Source organism: Siphateles boraxobius, unplaced genomic scaffold (genome assembly GCF_051911475.1).
Source record: "Siphateles boraxobius isolate OS27281-9 unplaced genomic scaffold, OSU_SipBor_1 43, whole genome shotgun sequence".
Lineage (NCBI taxonomy): Eukaryota > Metazoa > Chordata > Actinopteri > Cypriniformes > Leuciscidae > Siphateles > Siphateles boraxobius.
In genome coordinates, this window is record NW_027509064.1 from 1,978,539 (window position 1) to 1,991,470 (window position 12,932).

The window sequence follows — 12,932 nt, forward strand, 5'->3', positions numbered from 1 at the left end:
TACTATATAATTAAAGACAATTATTTTTAAATTTTAAGCGCAACTTTTTAATGAAGCAACAACATATGATAGATTGGAGAGAATAACTAAGGCTATCAATAAACTGCCATTGCGCAAAAGTATTGTAATATGAAAGCCTCCAATCAGAGCGGCACGAAACACTTATGCGCATCCCGTGCGCAGAACGATGCGCTCGAAGCAACATGGAGTCACGGCGTGCAGCGCTTCGCATTGAAAAGTTCAAAGCACAAAAGTAAGATATACATATATTTATTTATTTATTCATTAGTTTGAGCCTTTTAACAGTTTTAAATTTCAGTTAATGTGCGCGTGAAGAGCAATTATATCGCTCTCTACTCCAGTGTTGTGTTCACTGATCAGTTGTGTTGTGATCTAACAGACACCCGGTAGAAAGTAACATGTGAAACTCCAGCACGTTAAAGTGCTTTTATGCAAACCATAGACCTTTATCTACAGATCTACAGTATAATAATATGAACATTGACTCATCTTGGAGAGTGTTTCATCATGTTGACTTTTTACCCGAGTGCTGTTTGACGTTGAATGGAGAATGATTGACAGCCGCAGCGGAGGGAAGCACTTAGGTGAAGATTAATTTAACGATTTAAATCTGTACCTCACAATAAACTATATGTAATGGCTTCAGAAAACTTGGAATATAGTACACGGAAACATTATAGTGCTTTATAATGTTTTTGTGCCTTTTGCGTTGTATAACAATAACATTCGTAGGCTACAATATCGGATCGGATTTGGATGGTCTCGTCTGTCGATACCCAATCCGGGAAATATTTGTTGTATCGGAGCAATACCGATACTGAGTATCGGATCGGCGCACCCCTAGTTATAAGAGACAGTTATGCCAATAATTATTTTGGTTAATACTGTCCAAACCATGTTAAAAGTTTTCACTTTCCCCTTAATTTACCAGACACACAAGTAATATTTAATTTTTTTTTAAATTTAGGTTAAAGCTGGCTGTTGGGGGTGAAAACATACAATTAAATGTGATCAAAAAACAAAAAGGTCATGTGTCATTGTTTTAAATATGGCAGTTCTACTTGCATTCTTCTCAAGCTGTTGGATTTCCAGCTCCAACTTTCTCATCTTGAGTTTTTTATATTGGATGTCAGTATCTATGGCCTCCATTTGTTACAGGAGATACCTTTTGTAGACTCCCTTTATGTTCTGGGTTTTGTAGGAACAGAAATTTAAGTTTTTTTCAATTTGATCTAGTGCTCTTGGCACTTTTTTGTAATTTTTTAATACTCACTTGGTCACATGTGGTCCCAGACTGAGAGGGCTCTAGAAGGGTGTCAGCATCCTGTTGCCAATAATGGAAATACACACATGTAGTGAGGTTCAATGTGTGTGGAAGGAAGAAGACAGGGTCGGTTTGCCTGGGACTCACACTTTATTGACTCGTAACAAGTAAAAGAAAACAAAAGTTTTGCCACATGCACCTCCACCGTAGACTTAGCTACAGCAACGTTCATAGACCAAACTCTTTCCCGCTGATTTTCCAGCTCTCAGTCCATGTGCAGCGTGCGAGTCCCAAGACCTTCTCTCTCTCACCCGCTCTCTCATTCCTACTGGCTTATATGCGGTCTCTCGACGCTAATCACTGCAATCAGACACAGGTGTTCATCATCTGCACTTGACCTACTTACCGCACAGCTGACACTGGCTCCTCTCTCGTTACAGATTTTGCAAAACCACGCCCCCCTTGCCACATACCCCCACTGCCCGACTCAGGCCGGGGAGCCATCAGGCCTGCAGCCTCCCCCCCTCCTCCTGGAGAGGAATTCGGTCACAGCCATCTGTGCACCCGGCCTGTGGACCACCTGGAACTTAAACGGCTGTAAAGCTAGATACCAATGGATGATCCGCGCGTTGGTATTCTTCATGCGGTGGAGCCACTGTAGGGGAGCGTGGTCCGAACAGAGGGTGAACTCCCGCCCCAGGAGGTAGTAGCGGAGGGTGAGAACGGCCCATCTGATGGCCAAACACTCCTTCTCTATGGTGCTGTACATCGTCTCTCTCTTAGAGAGCTTGCGACTGACGTACAGCACCGGCCGCTCTTCACCCTCCACCTCCTGGGACAGGACCGCGCCCAGCCCCCTGTCCGACGCGTCTGTCTGTAAGATAAAAGGGAGAGAGGAGTCAGGAGCATGTTAAAGCGGCTCGCCACACAGATCAGCCTTTATTTGGGTGAAAGCCTGCTGACACTGCTCCATCCACTGGACCGTATCTGGTGCTTCCTTTTTAGTTAGATCAGACAGCGGGCTAGCGAGGTCCGAATACTTAGGCCCAGGAACTGTCTAACCTCCTTTTTCGTCTTAGGTCTCGGACAGGTCGCAACTGCTGCCGTCTTATCAATTTCCGTGACCCAAGTGGAAGCCCAGATACCTTACTTCCACACGCCCAATCTCACACTTCTTCGGGTTGGCCGTGAGCCCAGACCTTCTCAGCGTCTTCAGGACAGCACGCAAATGCTGCATATGACGCTGCCAGTCCTTACTATAGATTATGATATCATCCAAGTAGGCACCGGCATATGCAGCATGCGGCCGGAGAATCCTGTCCATCAGACGCTGAAAAGTTGCAGGAGCCCCGAACAAGCCGAAAGGAAGGTTGACAAATTGGTGTAATCCACACGGTGTTGTGAAAGCTGTCTTTTCTTTGGATATGGGAGACAAGGGGATCTGTCAATATCCCTTTGTTAAGTCCAGTGTCGAATAAAAGCGAGCAGTACCCAGCCGATCAAGCAATTCGTCAACCCTCGGCATTGGATAAGCATCAAATTTAGACACCACGTTCACCTTTCTATAGTCCACACAGAAGCGGATCAAGCCGTCGGTTTTGGGAACTAAAACTATCGGGCTCGCCCAGTTACTGTTGGACTCTTCTATTACCCCCATATCCAGCATTGCTTCCAATTCGTCCTGAATCATTTTTTTCTTATGTTCAGGCAAACGATAAGGGGTGGCTGCGCACAACCACGCCCGGTTCTGTCTCAACGTGGTGCTGAATGAGGTTCGTTCGGCCAGGCAGGGGTGAGAACACATCAGCAAAATCAGTTTACAATTTTTTAATGTCAGTGAGCTGGGAGGGTGAGAGGTGGTCCCCACCAAGCGCCAGAGCAAGGGATTGTGGCTTTTGGTTCGCTTCCGGACCGAGATCCTCTTCTCCGTTCACCACCGTCGCCAGCATCACTGACTTTGCCTCAACCCACTTTTTGAGGAGGTTGAGGTTATAAATTTGATGTGCCCCGCCCCTATCTGTCCGAACTACCTCACAGTTGAGATCACCCACCCGCCGTGTGACCTCAAAGGGTCCTTGCCACTTCGCAAGCAATTTAGAGCTGGAGGTAGGGAGCAATACAAGCACTTTATCTCCCGGTGCAAATTGACGAAGTCTAGCCCCCCTGTTGTACAGCCAGCTCTGTCTGTCTTGAGCCTGTAACAAATTCTCCATTGATAGCCACCCTAAAGTGTGGAGCATTATTCTCAGGTCCAAGACATACTGAATTTCGTTTTAACTAGCGGACGGTCCGTCCTCCCAAGTCTCTCTAAGGACGTCTAACACCCCGCGGGGCTGACGCCCATAGAGAAGCTCAAAGGGGGAAAACCCCGTGGAGGCTTGGGGGACCTCGCGTACGGCGAACAAGAGGGGTTCTAGACATTTATCCCAATTATTGGCATCTTCGTGTACGAACTTTCGAATCATGGATTTCAACGTGCGATTAAACCGTTCCACCAGACCGTCTGTTTGTGGGTGGTAGACGCTAGGGCGAATCGATTTAATGCCCAATAATTCTTAAAGTTCGCGAATAGTTCGTGACATAAAGGCGAATCACTTGGTCGGTGAGAATCTCTTTAGGGATTCCCACCCAGGAGATTAATGAAAACAGTACGCTCGCAACGCTTTTGGCAGAAATATTGTGGAGCGGGAATGCTTCAGGGTACTGCGTTGCGTAATCAACCAGGACTAACGCAAAGCGGTGCCCACGTGCTGACTGAATGGCCCGATGAGGTCCATACCAATTCGTTCGAAGGGGGACCTGCATTAACGGGAGAGGGCACAATTGTGCTTTTGGATTGGCCGGTGGGTTCACCAACTGAAATTCACGACAAGACGCGCACCACCTGCGCACGTTCTCGTGAATGTCCGGCCAGAAAAACCGGGCCATGAGACGGTTTAGTGTCGCCGTTTGTCCTAAATGCCCGGCCATTGGATTACAGTGAGCCGCCTGGAAAAGCATTTTCCCGGCGGCTCTTAGGAACTAACAACTGAGTTGTATCTTCTTTTGACTGGGCATTTTGGGTCACCCGATACAACTTATTCTTTATAATAGTAAAATAGGGATAAGAGAGTGGGTTGGTCTGGCTGGAGTAGCTGGCTGTCGATAGAGCGGACCTGATCAAAAGCGTGTTTCAGCGTTTCATCCTGGGACTGCTCCAGAGGAAAATCATCGCGCTCTGTGAGGATGATTCTCTCTAGAGCGCTCCGTTCCACTGCATCAGTACCCAGTGGTCCCGGCACAGTTTCCCCCACCTGAACAACCGCTGTCCTTCCCTTATTTCCCTTTCCCCAAGAGGCATCCGTGCACAAAGACCCCAATAATTTACTAAAGGCAGGCCAATTAGTCCCCAGAATTACCGGATGCCGGAGGTGCGGGTTAACTGCCACCTCCACAATATGCTTTTCTCTCCTAAATTTAATTTCCACAGGCATTATAGGATAACTCACCACCACCCCGTGCACACACCGTACCTGAACCATGCGGCTGTTATCCAATGCCTCAGGTTGAATCAAGCTTTGATGAATGGAGGTTTGGTTGCAGCCTCAATCCACCAAAGCCTGATACGTACCCCCCCTTGATACTCACTGGTATCTAGTACAGGCCAGCTTGATCGGGGGCAGCCTGTGCCCCGTCGGGGATCCGGATCAGCGTCCCCACCTCCATCACCGGACACCGGTCAAAAAAATGTCCTGGATCCCCGCAGTGCCAACAGGCCGGCCCAGGCTTCCTCGCCACCCCGGCGGCAGGAAGCGGGTCAAGGGATTGGCGTGGAGAGAGCGGGGCGGCAGGTGAGAGAAAGGAGCGTTTCATGGACAGCCGGCCCCGGGGGGGTGGGGCCCTGGGCGCTGGAACGGGCTGCGTAGAGGGCCACGTTCTCCGCCTTGGCGCCGGCCAGGGCATCACTCCCCCATGAGACCTGGGAAAGGGAATAGGTTTGGGGAGAGAAGGGGAAACAAAATAGAAAGAAGGCAGGGATTCGCGGACCCCTGGGCACGCCACCATGTGATCTTCCGCCAGTTGGATGGCCTGGTCCAGCGACGTCGGGCGGTGGCACTGGACCCACTGGGCAGTCCTCTTGGGCAGCTTCGCCACAAACTGCTCCAGTACCACCTTATTGACAATGTTCTCGACGTCACCTCCGTCGGCCATCAAGCATCTGCGGCAGGAGTCCCGGAGCTGTTGCGCCATGACGAAGGGTCGGCTGGACTCTTCCAGGCTCAGCGTCCTGAATCGCTGCCGATGTTGCTCTGTGGCCCGTCCGATCCGCTGCAAGTCCACGCGGGGCCATCCCCGGGCCTCAGCCGACCTCTCAAACAAATCAAGGAAGGCCTCCGGGTCGTTCTCTGGACCCATCTTGCTGAGAGGTAGGGGCGGGGCCGAGGCTGAAGCTGGTGAGGGGACTGCCCGAATCTCCCGGTCGAGCCAGCTCCGGAACAGCTTGCGGTCTTCTTGCTGGCCTCGGAGAAGCAGCTGGAAGCGTTGGTCCTGCTCCTCCTTTACGACCAGCGGGGCCTGGTGTTGCTCCCTGTGAAGTAAAGCCCTGCATTTCAGCCAGAGCCCGACGGGCTCCGACTTATTTACGCCCCTAGGGCCGGTCTTCGGGCCAATTTTCACGTCATAGTTCAGATGCGGGCCGGGCCTCGCCTTTTTTGGGTTATCCTTTTTATATTTTTAGACATTAATTAAAAGAAAATACGAGAAGTTGACGTCGACGATAGAAAAACAAACATAAAAAGACATTTCATAACCTGTTTTTAACCTATCTTATTATTACACTGACATATGACTGAGATGACAGTCTCACGCACGCACACAGAAGGTTTCTCGTCAGCGCGAGCTGCGCGACGATTTGTCTCATGTGAAATGGAGAATATTAAGAGAAAACAGTGAGAGACTGTTCTAACTTTTCGTTTGATTGGACTTTATTTTCGTTTAACTGTTGGAAAATACTGATGTTTTTCGTTTGATTGAACTTTATTTTCGTTTAACTGTTGGAAACTAGTCTACTGATGTTTTTCGTTTAATTGGACTTATAATTACACTGACATGACAGTCTCACCCATGCACACTTCTCGTCAGCGCGAGCTGCATGCGATTCACCTCATGTGAAATGGAGAATAGCCTATTAAGAGAAAACAGTAAGAGACTGTTCTATCTTTTTTGTTTGATTGGACTTTATTTTCGTTTAACTGTTGGAAACTAGGTTTTTCGTTTGACTGGACTTTATTTTCATTTAACTGTTGGAAACTACTGGAAAAAAGAATGGCCATGTTCTGTGGTCCATTTTTGAGGTAAGATAACCTGCAAGTTTGTTTTTAATTTATTTAATTTAATTTGTTTAGATTGTAGGCTATTGCTCATTTCGTTTGCGAGCGCTGCGTGCAGCCTGTGCCTGCCACAGTATTTCAAAAAATATTGTTTGCTCACTGTGGTTTAATAAATAAACATTTATTAAACTAACTGTCTGTGCGATATGCTTTAAGTGTTTTATATCTATGGATTTTATGGTAGCCAAGTAAAGTATTAGCGTTGATTTGAGAAGCTAAATTGATCAAACATGTTTTACTCGCTGTCGGCTCGGCTGCTTGGTCGTCATTTAAAACAAAATGCTCCAATCATTTGTCTAAATTAACAATAAATAAATGAAAGGAAACATTACTAACAAAACTGACCTATTTTAATGGCTGCAAATAGGGCAGGCTGTCACTGTGTAATGAGAGAGAGAGAGAAAAAAAAAAGGGCTCGGACTCGGGTCGGGCTGATAATTTTGATGAGCTGTCGGACACGGGTCGGTTTAGGGCCTGAGTGTCATGGGTCAGGGCCGGGCTCGGGCCTAGATTTGAGGGCCGTGCAGGGCTTTACTGTGAAGACCCGCGAGAGATTGGATGAGCTCCGCAAATGGCGCTCCTGGCGCAGTCTGCATAGCCGCGGCAGTCTTCTTCGTCCCGGGTCAAGCTGTCCCGGGTTTCGGCACCAGTGTAGTGAGGTGTGTGTGGAAGGAAGAAGAAATGGTCGGCTTGACTGGGGCTCACACTTTATTGACTCGTAACAAGTAAAAGAAAACAAAAGTTGTGCCACATGCAGCTCCACCGTAGACTTAGCTACAGCAACGTTCATAGAACAAACTCTTTCCCGCTGATTCTCCAGCTCTCAGTCCATGTGCAGCGTGCGAGTCCCAAGACCTTCTCTCTCTCACCCGCTCTCTCATTCCTACTGGCTTATATGCGGTCTCTCGACGCTAATCACTGCAATCAGACACAGGTGTTCATCATCTGCACTTGACCTACTTACTCACCGCACAGCTGACACTGGCTCCTCTCTCGTTACAGATTTCGCAAAACTACGCCCCCCTTGCCACAACACAATTTAGCACCTCACAGGTAGGCTTTTAAATATATAATGTGCAAATCTGTGCCTACCTCAGGCCTCCTTGAACATACTGACACAGTCTCCTCATCCTCCTCAACTGTAGATAGGCCTTCAACCTAAAACCATTAACTAAACTTGGTTTAATAAATCACCACTTGACAAATCAGTGCTTTAAACTCATCCTGTCTTACTCACAGGGTTCAGCATGATGTCTGGTGGATCCAGAAAGCACACAGAATTTGGCATCACTATAAACAAAACGATTTAGTTAGGAATGCAAGAATAAAAATAAATAAAATAAACAAAATACCTTTTAAGTAGTGATATCTTATACTGGATGGAATTGATCCAGATGCTGTTCCCCCCTCTATTCCCTCAATGACAGGCCTCCCTTTTTTCAGGTCTAATGCCGGCTCCTCTGCAGGAGTAAAGTTGGCTGTTGGTGGCCCTCCCCCAGAGCCAGCAACCTCACTCTTCTTTTTGGTAGCTGCAATTATTAAACATCATGAGACTGGACAGTTGTAACATCAAGCTGGTTATGCTTAAGTACTTACATAGATTTATACTTTATAATTAATACTTACCATTCTGAACAATATTTGTATATTTTATTTTCACCTCCTGCCATGTTCTTTTTTCTTCACTTAATTTGCTGCTGTAAAAGTTACACACACACACTTCAATGTATTGTGACAAACATTTAATTTAACTTTAATAAAATATAGTAATGTAGGCCTACATTAATTGCTACTTGCGCATTGAGACGATCAGCAATTTCCTGCCAGCCTTTTTCTCTCGTATTATTAATTGCTGCGGTATTTCCTTTTTTTGTAATCATGTGTTTAAATTCTTCGTAAGATTCGAGAAGTAATTGCTGCTCAGTTGCCGTGAACATCGCTGCTCTCTCTTTCCCTTTAGTTGCCATGTTAAATTGATGAATCTATGCTCCACCATTAGGACCTCTTAAGAATAGCGTGCACGCACACTTATCTAGACTAGATAAACCTGCTTCAAATTAGTGAGATTGCGTGAGCTTGAATTACCTTTTATGAAACCGCCTTAAGCCCCAACTGATTTGTTAGGTTAATTCAAGTCGCGGTTTGGAGCTTAATCCCCGCTTTTCTAAGCTTCTTTTATGAAACAACCCCCTGTTCTGTTCTCTGAGTGATACTGTCACACTTCTCTCATTGCCTGAGCCAAAAGCCTGAGGAAAATCCATTTATTCATGTTTTATTCACTTTTAATTTAGTCTCTCTCTTATCTACCAAATGCTTCATATAATGCCTACAGAGCTCAACGGCTCCCAAAGTAAAAATCTCATGCAAATTCACTGTAAAATAGATAAAAAATAAATAAATCAAGTTACTGTTACAATGAACACAGGAATTGCAGCTAAATTCCCACAGTTGTGAGATTGCGTAGGGAAATCGAGACTAGCTATGAAACATTAGCTAACTTTAATTATCTACAATAGCTAGCTACCAACCAAATGGCATAGTACCTGTCACAGTCTCACTGAGTTTGGACTTTGTTTTCAGTTTGCACCGTTTTCCACTGTTAAATTAGTTGTCATGGTTTTTGATGAGTTCTCAATTAGTTCAGGTGTGTGCATTTAATTAGCCTTGTTTGTATGTGCATGTCTCTGTGGCGAGGGGGGCGTGGTTCAGGGAAGTCAGTGGTGCGAGAGCAACGACGGAGCCGAGCAGTGAGTAAGTAGGTCAAGTGCAAAATGACGAACACCTGTCTCTGATTGCAGTAATTGGCGTGGGGAGACCGCATAAAAGCCGGCTGGTGCAAGAGAGCGGAGAGAGAAGGACTGGGGACTCGTGCACGACACGCTGAAAAGCTGAAAGTGGAAAGAGTGATATTTTAAAATATTGGGAAGAGTGATATTTTTATATAGTGGAAAGAGTGTTCTCTGAACCTGAACGAGGTTTATGTTAGAGCGCGCACAGCGCATTTCTTTTGTTTCTTGGACCAAATAAAACTGTACGAGTCCCAGTCACGCCGACCCCTGTCTTCTTCCATCACACTAACACTGAACCTTCACTAAACTGGTGCCGAAACCCGGGATGGAAGAAGAGGCCGCCGCCAGACAGTCCCCGTCCCCACTTGCGGACATCATCCACGCGCTCGCGGGACTCCACCAGCAACAACACCAGGCTATGCTGGCCATGGAGGAGCAACAGGAGCGCCGGTTCGAGACACTCCTCCGGGCCCAGCAGGAGGACCGCGAGCAGTTCCGGAGCTGGATGGACCGGGAGGTTCGGGCCACACCATCATCGCCAGCTCCAGCCTCGGCCCTGCCCATGCACCTCCACAAAATGGGCGCACAAGATGATCCCGAGGCCTTCCTCGAATTGTTCGAGAGGTCGGCCGAGGCCTGGGGCTGGACGCCCACGGACTGGCCGATGCGGCTGATCCCGCTGCTGACCGGAGAAGCCTAGATCGCCGCACAACAGCTACCAGTCCAGAACCTCCTGGTCATTGAAGACCTCAAACGCGCCATCTTGCAGCGGGTCGGCCGGACCCCGGAGCAGAGCAGAGCACGGTTCCGGTCACTGGAGCTCGGGGAATCTGGCCGACCCTTCGACATTGCGCAGCCGCTCCGGGACGCATGCCACAAGTGGTTGATGGCCGACGGACGCGACGTCGAGGAAATTATAGATCACGTGGTACTGGAGCAGTTCGTGGGGAGGCTTAATGTGCCACCGCCCGACGTCGCTGAACCAGGCCATCCAGTTGGCGGAGGACCAGATGGTGGCGTGCCCAGGGGTCGGCGAACCCCTACCAGCAGCTTCTCTCTCTCTCTCTCTCTCTCTCTCTCTCTTCTCGCCCTGTCCCTGTACCCAGGTCCCGTGGAGGATTCCTAACTAGGCCGGCGCCCCGCTGGAGGACCGGACCTACGGCTGAGCCTGTTCCCGCACCCAGAGCGCCGCCCAGGGGAACAGCCTCCGCCACTGCACCTCCCACACCCACGCTCTCCCCACGCCAATCGCTTGACCCACTTCCCGCCATTGGGGCGGCGGGAAGGACTGGGCCGGCCTGTTGGCGTTGCGGGGACCCTGGACATTTTATCGACCGGTGCCCCGTGATGGAGGTGGGGACACTGGTCAGGGTCCCTGACACACCGCAGGCTGCCCCCGATCAAGCTGTCGCTCAGGTTGGAGAGGCTGTGCCGGGACCCTCGGTACCTGTCCCAGAGGATCGGAACACGGTTGAAAGAAGGATTCTTTCAGAGCGTGATGACATTCCTCTGAAACAGTCCCGAGATGAGACGCTTAAAAATGCGTTTGACCAGGTCCGTACACTCGACAGGCAGCCCCTCCACCCGACCGACCGCCCTCATATCCTTATTTTGCTATCATAAAAGATAAGTTGTATCGGGTGACCCAGGACACCCAGTCAAAGCAAGATACAACTCAGTTATTAGTTCCAAAGAGCCGTTGGGAAATTCTTTTCCAGGCGGCTCACTGTAATCCGATGGCTGGGCATTTAGGGCAGGCAGCTACACTAAATCGTTTAATGAACCGATTTTTCTGGCCGGGCATTAACGAGAACGTGAGCAAGAGGTGCGCGTCTTGTCGCGAATGTCAGTTGGTGAATCCACCGGCCAACCCAAAAGCACCTTTGTGCCCTCTTCCCTTAATGGAGGTCCCCTTCGAGAGAATTGGAATGGACCTCATCGGGCCATTAGAACGATCTGCACGGGGGCATCGCTTTGCATTAGTCCTGGTGGATTATGCAACGCGATGCCCAGAAGCAGTGCCGCTTCGCAATATTTCCGCTAAAAGCGTGGCGAGCACACTGTTTTAATTAATCTCCCGGGTGGGAATCCCGAAAGAGATTCTCACCGATCAAGGCACGGCATTCATGTCACGCACTATTCGCGAACTGTACGAATTATTGGGCATTAAATCGATTCGCACCAGCGTCTATCGCCCACAAACAGATGGCTTGGTGGAACGTTTTAATCGCACGTTAAAATCCATGATTCGTAAGTTTGTGCGGGAAGACGCCAAAAATTGGGATAAGTGGTTAGAACCCCTCTTGTTCGCTGTACGCGAGGTCCCCCAAGCCTCCACGGGGTTTTCCCCCTTCGAGCTTCTCTATGGGCGTCAGCCCCGCGGGGTGCTGGACGTGCTTAGAGAGGTTTGGGAGGACGGGCCTTCGAATAGCAAAAACGAAATTCAGTATGTCTTGGACCTGAGAACAAAACTCCACACTTTGGGGCGGCTCTCTATGGAGAATTTGTTACAGGCTCAAGACAAGCAAAGTCGGCTGTACAACAGGGGGGCTAGACTACGCAAATTTGCACCGGGAAATAAAGAACTTGTATTGCTCCTCACATCCAGCTCTAAATTACTCGCGAAGTGGCAAGGGCCGTTTGTGGTCACACGGCGAGTCGGGGACCTCAACTATGAGGTTGTCCGATCAGATAGGCACGGGGCACATCAAATTTACCACCTCAACCTGCTTAAAAAATGGAATGAGGCGGAGTCAGTGATGCTGGCGACGGTGGTAAGTGGGGAGGAGGATCTCGGTCCAGAAGCGAGTTCAAAACCCCAATCTCTCGCTCTGGCATTTGCTGGAGACCACCTCTCGCCGTCCCAAATCACTGACATACGTAATTTACAAGCAGAGTTTGCTGATGTGTTCTCGCCCCTACCTGGTCGGACAAATCTCATTCAGCACCACGTTGAGACCGAATGCAGCATGCAAATGCAGATGCAGCATTTGCAAGCAGTCCTCAGGACGCTGCGAGGGGCGGGGCTCACCGCCAACCCAAAGAAGTGTGCAATTGGGCGCGTGGAAGTTAGGTATCTGGGCTTCCACTTGGGTCAGCGAAGTTTGTGGTGCGAGAGCAACGACGGAGCCGAGCGGTGAGTAAGTAGGTCAAGTGCAAAATGACGAACACCTGTCTTTGATTGAAGTAATTGGCGTGGGGAGACCGCATAAAAGCCGGCTGGTGCAAGAGAGCGGAGAGAGAAGGACTGGGGACTCGTGCACGACACGCTGAAACGCTGAAAGTGGAAAGAGTGATATTTTAAAATATTGGAAAGAGATATATTTTTATGTAGTGGAAAGAGTGTTCTCTGAACCTGAACGAGGTTTATGTTAGAGCGCGCACAGCGCATTTCTTTTGTTTCTTGGACCAAATAAAACTGTACAAGTCCCAGTCACGCCGACCCCTGTCTTTTTCCATCACACTAACACTGAACCTTCACTACAGTCT

The 12,932-nt window shown here is 48.8% G+C and overlaps 2 long non-coding RNA genes across 2 annotated transcripts in view; one reads left to right on the top strand and one right to left on the bottom strand.

Moving 5' to 3' along the window:
* Positions 1 to 12,932, top strand: part of LOC143708789 (uncharacterized) — a 686,037-nt gene that overhangs the window by 180,719 nt on the left and 492,386 nt on the right. The gene's annotated exons all lie outside the window — the stretch shown is intronic.
* On the bottom strand, positions 1,273 to 7,940 carry LOC143708835 (uncharacterized). The gene is made up of 3 exons (XR_013193672.1): positions 7,892 to 7,940; positions 7,747 to 7,812; positions 1,273 to 1,345 (listed from the first exon to the last, which is right to left on the bottom strand). It is a non-coding gene; the product is annotated as an uncharacterized LOC143708835 (long non-coding RNA).